The sequence below is a fragment of the Protopterus annectens genome, chromosome 2.part1, assembly GCF_019279795.1.
Source record: "Protopterus annectens isolate FY-2018-M chromosome 2.part1, PAN1.0, whole genome shotgun sequence".
Classification (NCBI taxonomy): domain Eukaryota; kingdom Metazoa; phylum Chordata; order Ceratodontiformes; family Protopteridae; genus Protopterus; species Protopterus annectens.
In genome coordinates, this window is record NC_056729.1 from 143524209 (window position 1) to 143537102 (window position 12894).

Here is a 12894-nt window from a genome sequence, read left to right on the forward strand (position 1 = left end):
TATATGCTAGTTGACTATCACTCCCAACATGTTTCTTGTAGTCTTAATGGCTTGCCAGGTGTACTTTCATTAAATATGAGTTTCAAGGGAAGACAAGTTTTACTATTATTCATGCCAAGTCTGTTTTTAATGTGCAAGTTTTTGTTCTGTTTAGCAAGTGCAGTAAAATTTGAAATATAAGGTTTAAATTAAATCCAGATGTCTCTGATTATTGCAAAAGTAAAGAATAAAGTAATGCACACTGTCAGGTTTGAAAAGTGTTTATGGTAATTGAGAAGGTACAAACAAACAATGTGATATTGGAAAGACTGTGGAGCCATGGTCTATAGCCTCCCTAGAGCTCCATTTGACCATTCTCCAAGTCTGGTTGCAAATATTTCATAAGTAACTCTTCAGTGTAATGGACTCCTCAGGAGGTCTGGATTTCACTCTGTTTCCTTAATAATTGTGTAGAGAATGTAATTGTTTAAATTAATAATTATTCTACACTGTTAGCTCAGTGGTAAAGCATCACAAGTTTGTATAATCTAAAAATGAGTTTACGTAAGTAAGTATGATGCATAACAAAATCCTGTTACAGAAAGATCACAAACCTAAAACAAAAATTACTATAAAACTGGGAAATTCCAATGAAAGGTAAACAAATTAAGATACAGAAACAGTTCCAGTGTTGGATATTAAGTTGATATTTTTCATAAATGGTCAGCCTATACAGTGTACAATATCACTTGGATGTATTCATTGAATGTACATGATACTGGAAATAGAAGTAAAGACTTCTGGTTAGAAAATCTGATAATTAAAGTATAAGTGTTGCTCTTAGGCCTGATGCTGGTGCAGAATTCAGTAATTTATCTGAATCTATATTTAAGGCATTGAATTTGTCTAATAAAGTTTAAAAGTTACTGGACAATCTCTTGAGGCATCCTGGGAGAAAAAAAATAAGCTTGGTTTAAAAGTGAAGAAAGTGTTGAAAATTCTGGTTGGTGATTCTAGCAGGGTCCAAGTAAAAGTGTATAAGTCAAAAAAATACTGGGATTATATTTCATGTGGGGCACTTGATGTGTAAGGACTCAAAATGTGCATGTACAGAACAATTCTCTGATCAGTACAGATGGCAAGAAAAGAAAGGTTAATGGTCAGAACCTGGTACCACTGAAGAAGTACTGACTGAAAACATATGCATTGTCATCTGGAATGGACAATAAGTAGAGTGTGAACATTTGTGTGCTATATTTGAAAATTTACATTTGTGAATGTCAGCCAGTCATTTTATTAGATACAAAAAGATATAATGTCATACTTAATAATGCCAAAATGACTATTATACCATGATCCCCCCAAAACGTGCATTGTAAATCGAGTTATACTAATGGAAAAAGGTCCGGTCGCCCGGACTTTTTTCCATTAGTATAACTCGTTTTTTTTAAACACTGTCTCGCCATGTTAAATGGGTTTAACATAGCGAGACAGCTTTAAAATAAGCAACGGAGATCTCCGTTGCTTATTTTAAAGCTGTCTCGCTATGTTAAACCCATTTAACATAGCGAACAGTGTTTAAAAGCAATGGAGAAAGCAAGATCTCCGTTGCTTTTAGTGTCTCGCTATGTTAAATGAGTTTAACATAGCGAGACAGTTTAAAATAAGCAACGGAGATGTCCGTTGCTTATTTTAAAACTGTCTCGCTATGTTAAACTCATTTAACATAGCGAGACAAAAAGCAACGGAGATCTTGCTTTCTCCGTTGCTTTGCCCACAGCTCTGATGTACTGCGCAGGCGCAGTACATCAGAACTCGCGGATGCCAGACATCTGCGGAAGGGCAGTAAACAGGCATTATACTATGCCATTATTTAAGAAAAGTAACAGTTTCTTTTCTTAAATAATGTCATGGTATAATAGCAATAACCCACTTCTGGGTGTGGGTAATGCTAAATTTACCCACGGTTGGCTTTGTTTGGTCCTCGGGCTTCGCCCTCGGGACCAAACCACGCCAACCGTGGGTAAATTTAGCATTACCCACACCCAGGCATGGGTTATTGCTATAGTAGATGCAATAACGCAGCTTCTGTTCTTATCACAGCATAATCCAAACTTTCATTATCTTCCACCCATCCTCAATGCTATAAACTCTCTCTCTCTCTCTCTTCTCTTGTCTATACGCTGTACTGCTTTCACTCTCCCCTAACCAAAAAGTGTCCCCTAGTATCATCAGACTGTCATTTCATGAGCCAAGATCCCACCATCATCACACTGTCATCACTTGAGCAAAGTCTCCTAGCATCATCAGTGTCGTATGTTGAGCCAGGTCCCCTAGCATCATCAGACTGTCATTCTTTGAGCCAAGTCCCTTAGCATCATCAGACTGTCATCACTTGAACCAAGTCCCCTAACATCATCAGACTGTCCTTGCTTGAGCCAAGTCCCTTAGCAACATCAGACTGTCATGGCTTGAACCAAGTCCCTTAGCATCATCAGACTGTCACCGTTTAAGCCAAGTGGCAACACTCCATAGACTGTACAAAACTCAACTGTTCTCACATTCCCCATTTTTCCCTCATGCACATTTTCCAATTTTCACTGCTGCTTTCTTTAATCCCATTTGCTGCTTAGCTGTTTGTGAACCTTAACTTCTATGACCTAGGCTGCCTGGGCTAAGAGACTGCATGAATTCCATCGCTGCATATTCTCTGTTGGCATAGAGGGATAAAACAATGATTATAATCCAGTATATTTGGTTTGATTAGAGACTTGGTTGACAGATGTCATGGTACAGATGATGGTTGTGTCTATCAAGGGAAGGACAGTCATGTTGGAGTCTTATTCAGTGGATGCTGATGGATACCAGAGTCCTTAGAATGATGGCAGGCTGCATGTACTGGGATCAGAGTAGACAGTCCAACCCTATGCCTAAGGGTGGGTCCAGGTTTAATATGACCCTATCATTGCTTGCCAGCCTACATGTAAACAGCATCAGCTCGTGAGTGCTGCAAGATTGGTCAGTAAAAAACTTCACCATGGACAAATGATAGCATCTCTCACAGCCCATCTCACTGCATGCCTGGTGGACTCCCTAACTCAATTGACCATGCTTTGCAGTAGAAATTTTACTTAGGGTACACCTTCTTGGTAAACTCCAAGAGTTGTCTAGGAAGGGACTTTTTAGTTGGACATGTATTCATCCTATAAATTGAAAAACCATCTCTCTGAACCACCAGAATAGACAAACATTAACTCATATTTTTTGTAAGGGCAAATCTAGGGTTGCCATCTTTCATTGTGATGAAAACCGACCAAGGCCTCACCTCTAGCAGCTCCCATAACCCCTACCACACCCTCTCCCCACCCATTTTGTGACATCATCACCTCAGATGTGGTGGAACACCTTCTTTTTCATTTGAGATGCTGTTTTTCTGCTGATTTACTATGCTTTTCTATAAAAATTCATAGTAAATCCACAGATTTAACAAACTCCGATAGTCTGTTTCCTTTTTTTTAAATAGAATACCAGAACATGATCATAGGGACACATACTAGCTATTCTGACTGTGATGTTGCAGTTTACATATATTGTTAGAGATCATGGTCATGGAGCAATAACACCAGGGAAATCAGACTGAGGAGTTAATACTTCACCACATGCATGCGGAATATTTGCAAGGAAAATGAATATACCAAGGCGCATGACATATGGCAACAGTGGAATATCACCACGTGGCTATTCTAGCCTTACTGATTGGTTTTTGTTCAAGACTACACAGAAACATTTAACTCTGAGAAAAACATACAAACCTTAGTATGATTCATTGGTATACAATAGACCACACGCAGTAGCCCAGGGTAACATGAGATCTTAGCTGTCAGGAATGTGAACCACATTTGAACACTGATTGGCTCATTATACATTTATTTCTGAATTCTATTCTTCAGTATTCAATGTATGGTTCAGACTGAAACTTTCCATGGTTTAAAGAAGAAATTCAAATCCATCTTGTACCATGAAGTATTGATGAGTGTTTTTTCTCATGATATAATACATTATTTTTGTTATAATACTTAATATTATTATTATTAGTAGTATCATCATTACTTTTATCATTATTTTTAATTTTAATTTCCATAATGTCAAAGAAAAACATAAACATGTAGTGCATTCTTTATACCTCAGACTTTACTAACAATAACAATCTATTTTGATACAGTTGCAGCATATCACGAGAAAAGAAGGAGAGGTCATCCTCTTTCTCTGTTATTCTTCCCGTCTTTTCCTATCCTCTTACGGTCCACTATCTCTCTGAATCTCATTTTCATTTTGCAAAGCCTAATCTTAGCTCTCTTCTGTAAACAAACAAGCTTTCAAGCTGTAAAAGTTTTAGAAGCACAATAATGTTAACCAGCTGGTTACGGAGAACTGTAAATACTGATAAATGTAAACATAGCACTGTTGTTTCTTCTGGCACCTCATTTGTATTATGCAAATATTGTCCTGCTGTCTCTTCTCTCATCACACTTTTATTCCAAATTATGTATTACTGTGCGTGTATTAAATATTCTGTTATTCGGCCTGTTCTTCCCTGGCATCCACTGAAAATGGGTTCAGTCGCACTATCTAGGTAAACAAATGTCAAGCAAATTGATTGTCTGCCAGCTGTATTTAGTTTCACATTCTGTTACTATTGAGTCAACTATTACCAGGTTTGATGATTTGCATAATTTTAAACAAAAATGAAAATGGGTTCAGTCGCACTATCTAGGTAAACAAATGTCAAGCAAATTGATAGACTGCCAGCTGTATTCATAGTTTCACATTCTGTTACTATTGCGTCAACTATTACCAGGTTTGATGACTTGCATAATTTTAAACATTAAAAATGTTTTGTTAAAGAGTATTTAAGGTTGTTGCTTACATAAAGCATTATATACATTCATTCATTGATATGATTTATGTCTTTATTAATTCTTCTCTTAAATTTCATTATTATTTTGGCAACAGAAAGTGCCTTGTGCATAGTACAAATAAGGAAATCGCAATAGAAGCATTGCAGTCAGTATAACAGTAAATAAAAAGAAGGAAAAAACTTAAAGAAACATACCCTAGGATAAAGAAATGCGTATGCAATGTAGAAGTGTTAACCCTGATGTTTTTTGCATCATGATAAGTCTGATATTGCAATGCAGAAGTGTTAATCCTGATTTTTTTTTTGCATCATGATAACTCTAAGTGATTCATAGACATCCAGTCTACTACAGTTTTCTGCTGGTGGTGGCCATAAAATAGAGAATGGCCATTAACTGTCTGGCTGCCCTTCCTTGTTAGTATGGACATGAATGTGGCTGAAAGGATGCTCCTGTGTGTGTTTGTTTGCATGTCTGGATGGTTGTCATAGGTCTGGATGTCTCAATGGGTGCTTGCTTGTGGGGGCATGGGTATGTGTGTGTGTGTGTGTGTGTGTGTGTGTGTGTGTGTGTGTGTGTGTGTGTGTGTGTGTGTGTGTGCGTGTGCGCGTGTGCGTGTGCGTGTGTGCGTGTGTGCGTGTGTGCGTGTGTGTGTGTGTGTGTGTGTGTGTGTGTGTGTGTGTCTGTGTGTGTGTATGTGTGTGGGTGTGTGTGGGTGTGTGGTGGAATGTGTTTATATTACTTTAATGCATGGGCTGATAGGGCTAACACTAGTGCAGTCAGGTCTGACAGTGAAGTGTTTATTTTAGAAACACAGTTATCACCTGTTAATTAAGTGCACCTCTGTGTGGTTTTAACTCTACAGATCAGATTTTCTGACTATCATGATAATTGACTAAGGCACATTAGCCAATTAGAGTGGGTACTTCGATTCTCTCTGAATCCTTTCCCAGTATTATTTATAGTCATCTTTAATCTAATATGTTTACAACACTTAACAGTTTTACCATGTGAATGTCCCAAGTGCTAAAGTTATCAACTTTGCTTTATAAATTTCACATTTTGATTTCTTTTCAAAATAAGAGGAATATTCAGAAATGCTTATGCTAATTACCATGAGTTGGGATTTTTTATTATTAATACCTACTATTGTGGAATGTGGGCAGAACTATATCGTAAATACATGTTTGCTTTTAATTGTAAGAACATATTTTCTTTTTATAATATATATTCTGACTACAACTTTTTTCTGAAGAATAGGAGTAAACATTTCCTTTCCATTCTGGATAACATATTTCTAACTTTCAAACACAATTGTCGACATTATTCTTTCAGAATTCAGAACATTTGCTTATTTCTCTTGCTACTTCATATACTTCATTCCCACTGGTTTCTCCAACGCCTTTTCATTTACTTGTACCAATTTACTTACATTGCTTTCTAGTAATGACTACCTGAATATCATACCAAAAATTCTCCATATCTTTGTCTGTCTGGTCACAAATTGACATGCTTTCATCCATAAACATTACAGAGTGTTCTTTGTATCCATTAGTTTTCTACCTTGGACCTTTGGTGCCCTCCAAGAAAGTCCTCATTCAGTAATACAAAGATGTTTTGAGATTCTGGGCAACCGTTCCTGGTCTCACCTGCCATCTTCACTTTGTTATTTAGCCAATTAGCGTTATCGTGATGTCTGATTTCTATATAAGGCCCTAAACAGATTACAGAAATGGTCACCTATCATTACTTTCCTTCAGCATCTCAAAAATGAAATACCATTCCAATGACTTTACAGCTTTTTTAATGCTTCATCTCCTTAATACATTCATCTAGAAACTTAAACGCAATCAAAAATGCATCTTAACATTCTTGTGCTGACAAATCCCTCATCTCTTCTACACTAGGACTAGAAATATGTAATTTATTCTACTAGCAAGCACTTTTGCTAGAGCAGCCAATAATTGTGCAGGTGTACTCTGTCCTTGTCCCCTCTGGTAAAATGATGTCCCTCTAAATGAGAGGCAGCTTTGGCCCTACTTGAATGTATTAAATGTACTTCTCAATTCCTCCAAAATCTTCCATGCTATGATTCTGAAAAAGGCGGAAAAGTTATGGAAGACTATCATGGTGAGTGGGGAAATGCACCAAGGACAGCAATAGTCTGCTGAAACTCTTTCATTTCCCTCTCTCTTACTGTCTTGCTGTCTCAATCCAACATTGTTCTTTAGAACTCTTGCAGTGTGTTTGTCATCCCCTCACCTCCCATTTACCCTTCACATTAGATACCTCCAGAGAGAACACCTACAATAATTTCAGAAGCCATGCATTATCTCAGTCCCTTCACTTCCTTTACCGTAAGCTTTCTAAGCTGCTCTCTTCCTTACCATGGAGGATTCCATGCTATTCAAAAGCACTGGTTACACCACTGTTTTATATACCTTGCACTTCAGCTCCTTTGGCATTCTTCTGCCATATACTACTCCTGACAAATTACACCAATTGATGCACCTCTGATTCTATCTCTGACCTCCTAACTTAGACTTCCTTTCTCTTCAACCACAACTCTCAGATACTTGAAGCTATTAATCTGTCCCACTATTTCCCCATATCTCAATTTTTAGCTTCTGATTTCTCTCATTTGCTGTCATGTCCATTGTGTTTTCAGTACTTAGATTCATCTCATCTGATGTGTTTTCCATTCCAGTCCCCATCATTTGCTGAAGTTCCTGTTTAGAATCTGCGTGTAGTGTCATATTGTCTGCATGCAGTTAATCTGTCCCTTCTGACTTGTTGGCTGGTATAGTCCATCACCAGTATAAATGGGACTAGGCTCAGAGCTGAATCCTGATGCACACCCACCTCCATTGTTTGTACTTGTGTCACTGCATCCCTTTACATAGCCTGCACTGATTCTACCAACATTCCTGCGACTTTCAATCAAAACGGTACTGTACAAATCAGCATTCTGTTGACCTTGTCAAATACTTTCATTAAGTCTAGGAATGTTCATTTGGATCCTTTACTTACTTCAACATATTTCTACATGAAATGTGTGACTGAAACATTGCATCATTTGTACTGCATTATTATCTGAATCCAAGCTGTTCATCTTAATTTCTACCGTTCTGTGTATTTGCTTATCAGTCAGGCTCCAATGCATTCTTACTGTGTGACAGGAGTTTGCTACTTCTGTACTGTACATAGTTATTAATGTCTCTATTCTGTTTCTAGACTAACACCAAAATGCTTATTCTCTAGTAGTCTGGGATACACCTTTCTCTCTCTATCTCTCTCTCTTTTGATTAATGCCCTCCCAGAGCCATTTCTTTCCTAACTCACCCAGCATCTTGATCACATGTCATGACATCGTCTGAGCTTGATTTCTTTGCCATTTACTTAGTTGTTACTTCTTCTAATGTGAATGATTATTCTCTAACAAATATTCATATTCTAATTGCTTTTAATCCTTTCCATCCTCCATTACTTCCCTACCTCCCATCCTTTGTGAATATCTATGCCTCTTTTGCAGGGATCTAGTGTCTCTCTCAGCTCTTCCAATGTCCTTCCATCATCTCTCCTTTCCATTAACTTTGTATTGCATCCCACTAATCGCCCTCCTCTAAAACATCATGATGAGGATTTCTCTGTATCATCTCTCAGGGTTTTTTTATCATTTGGTCAAAATCACAATTCAGCAAATCGCTCTTCAACAATCAAAAAACAGTGAACTTTTAGTTAAACAAATGTTCACATTTGCAAATGTGTTTCACAGGGAAAGGAGAAAGTTGCCCATCATTTCCAATGTAACATACACTGCAGTATATCAAACCCAAAAAGGTGGGTGATTGCATCCCCACACCCCCACTACTTATATATATCAAATCTGAGATTGCACTACAGTGAGAAAAGGTAATTTCCTGGCTTTGGCCAACTTTCTCCTTTCCCTGTGAAACACATTCATGGATGTGAACATTCTTTTATCTGAGCTGGGTGGCACAGTGGTGCAGCGGTTAACGTTGTCGCCTCACAGCAAGGGGTTTTCTGGTTCGATTCTCGGCTGGGGTGCCTTCTGTGTGGAGTTTGCATGTTCTCCCTGTGTTCGCGTGGGTTTCCTCCGGGTACTCCGGTTTCGTCCCACATTCCAAAGACATGCATCTGGAGCATTTCTCCCCGGGCCTCCGCTGAAAACAGGCTCTATGGAACCTAGTCGGACTTTCCCGGTCAACAAAATGATAAATAAATAAAATAAAGCTTTCGCTGTTTTTTTACTGAAGAGCAGTTTGCTGAATTGTGATTTCGATGAATTGGTATAGATCCCGCCTCTGTCAGTCTCTAACTCAGCTGCTGCAGCCCGTCCTCTTTCTTCTACAAACACTTCTGCCTTTTTCATCCAGTTTTCATATCTCCTCTGCTCCTCACTTGTACACTTGTGTGTATGACTTGAGAGTGAGAGAAAGAAAGAAGGAGAGAGAGAGAGCTCTCACCTGTCTCATAATCTTTCAGTTCATCCACTGTACTTGTCTCACCGAGATGCTATCAAGTGCAGCACCCTATCATTAATGCATAAGATAGAAATTTTACCTGTCCTGACTATGTCTAACTCTCGATATATCTAACCAGCCTTCTATAGTCCTTCCTCATAACAAAATATTCCTAATCCTATCTATAGTCCTTCCTCATAACAAAATATTCCTAATCCTATCTATAGTCCTACCTCATAACAAAATATTCCTAATCCTATCTATAGTCCTTCCTCATAACAACATTTTCCTTATCCTATCTATAGTCCTTCCTCATAACAAAATTTTCCTAATCCTATCTATAGTCCTTCCTCATAACAAAATATTCCTAATCCTATCTATAGTCCTTCCTCATAACAAAATATTCCTAATCCTATCTATAGTCCTTCCTCATAACAAAATATTCCTAATCCTATCTATAGTCCTTCCTCATAACAAAATATTCCGAATCCTATCTATAATCCTTCCTCATAACAAAATATTCCGAATCCTATCTATAGTCCTTCCTCATAACAAAATATTCCGAATCCTATCTATAGCCCTTCCTCATAACAAAATATTCCTAATCCTATCTATAGTCCTTCCTCATAACAAAATATTCCTAATCCTATCTATAGTCCTTCCTCATAACAAAATATTCCTAATCCTATCTATAGTCCTTCCTCATAACAAAATATTCCTAATCCTATCTATAGTCGTTCCTCATAACAAAATATTCCTAATCCTATCTATAGTCCTTCCTCATAACAAAACATTCCTAATCCTATATATAGTCCTTCCTCATAACAAAACATTCCTAATCCTATCTATAGTCCTTCCTCATAACAAAACATTCCTAATCCTATCTATAGTCCTTCCTCATAACAAAACATTCCTAATCCTATCTATAGTCCTTCCTCATAACAAAATATTCCTAATCCTATCTATAGTCCTTCCTCATAACAAAATATTCCTAATCCTATCTATAGTCCTTCCTCATAACAAAATATTCCTAATCCTATCTATAGTCCTTCCTCATAACAAAACATTCCTAATCCTATCTAGAGTCCTTCCTCATAACAAAATATTCCTAATCCTATCTATAGGCCTTCCTCATAACAAAACATTCCTAATCCTAGCATTTGATTCTCTTCTGCAAAAAATGTTGTTCCATTCTGACCTCAAGGGCTGCATTATAATTGTCCTATTATGATCCAGATGACTTCAGCTGTCTTACGCTCCTACTTCTCAAACAAATTAGTAAATAACACCCCTGCTTTATTTATTTATTTTTACACAAAGCATCTCTCTTTCCAAGTAGCAGTTCCGATCTTTTTCTGTAAAGTATGACTTCAGCCATTCTCTCTTTTCAAGGAAAATCTGAAGATCTCTTTTGATACCTTCTATAGTTGTCACCCCTATTTTCCCACCATCCCTTTACTCTTCAGAATTAGCTGCAGTGGTGTCTACCACAGGTCTTCTACCCAGCCCTACTTCACCATATAGCTGAAGATTATTTGCATTGTTGCCAGGGTTTAACCCCCTCCAGACTGAGGTTGCCTGCCTTCTATAATACAGCCGATGATGGGTGCCACAGGAAAGGAATGAACATGTGAGCCTGGTATCAGCCACTGCTGTTTGCAGCGGATGGTTTTTAAATTATTGGTTCTGTCTTCCATCTACATATATTTGTAGCATCCAAAAATGTGGCATGCAGTGAGCCTTAAGACAGATGTCCACACCTCTATATGCTAGAAAAGCTTGGCTCCACCCTCTTGTACATGACACTTCCATGTATTCAACAGTTTATACCAGAAACTCTATCACAAACACTGTGACCAGTCAAATTCTTTCCTTCCCTCTGTCTGAACAGAGGCATGCAGGCTAAGTCTTCCACACTAGTTTCAACAGGTGTCCTAACTGCTCATTTAATCTGACTCACATGCATTATAGTCAGGGTTTTATTACTGTATGCCAGTGGAGCTGGCCTATCAGCTGGGGATCTGACACGTGTCCAGACAGTACAGAATTTTACAGGAAGATTGCTGACCTTGTTGCTGTCACATTACTCATGTGCTGTTGGATCTGCACCAGCTGCCGATCCCTCTCATGTCTCTATATAAGATACGGTGGCCTGTAGAGCCTGAATCCTTGCTGCTTGAAAGAGCTATTCATCCATGTCCCTGATACATTTTGCAGTATATCATGTTAAAGGCTGTTGGCAATTCCAAAGGTCCATTTTGAAACATAATGTAGGGATTCCTTGTTTGTCTTACTGTGGTCCTTTACAATTAGCTACATTGTCTGAAGCAGACATGAAGGAAGAGACCCTGTTTAGGAGGCCTGAGAAAACACATCTTTTTAAAAATCAGTTTTTTAATAACCCTTTTGGGGGCAAGAATGTTCCCATTTCATACTTTATGTTTCCTTTCCCCTTCCTATGGAACCTTGACATACTGTCTTTCTTGCATTTGTACTTAGTTATACTGAAGTCAATGTTTATCTGTTCAGTGCTTTGTACTAGCAGACACGCATTTAACTACTTTCACTCAGATAAACACAGGCATGTGGTTGAGCTTCTCAAAGGTCTCCTTTGCCATAAGAACCTATGAATAAATGAATGACTGAATGAATGAATGAATAAATAAAGAGTTTTCTTGCAGTTTCTACTTGATACAACCAGTGTTAGTAGTTATTGTCAAAAAAGATGAGAAAAACTTAATTTGTATTTTGCACTTTCTACAGCCATTCAGAGCAGAAGCTATCATACACTTTTAAAACTACTTGCTGTGTATAGGTTCAGATGGTCCAATAAATGTCAATGCACTAATAGTTGTCCACCCTGACCTTTAGAAATGTATCTTACCAACCTATTTATCATAGTCTATCATGCATTTGAATTCAAATGTTCTTTATATTTTTTGACTGTGTGCATTTATTTCTTTTGATACACTTGTGTAACCTTTCTGAGTACCTAACTTTACTCACTCTGGGTTGTTCTCATTAATGCTACATATGTAATCTTTGATTTTCTGTGGAGCATTTCTCCCCAGGCCTCCACTGAAAAATGGCTCTAGCTCAAATGTCAAATAAAAAAATTAATAATAGGTGATTGGTATGCATGTCAAATCAGCTATGATGCTGAATATTATAAATACATATACTGCATATGTTTTTGTTACTTTGATGCTTAATTGAAACAATTTGCTATATAGTGCAATAAACAGATGCATTATCAGTAACATCTAATAATGAAAGTTGGTACTGTACTTGCTTCTGAGCTAAGACCTATCCCACCATATGGTATTGAAATGATCTGAAGCACAGTTTAACTAAATAATAGCCAAGGAACAATTAGCCTTTCTGACATTTGTGAAACAGTACATTTTTCAATCATCATATCAATTCAACAAAAAATATGCCAAGTGCAATTTATAATAGTGTGAACTATGCTATATTATATAACACCCACTTATATATGAAATAGCAGAAGCATG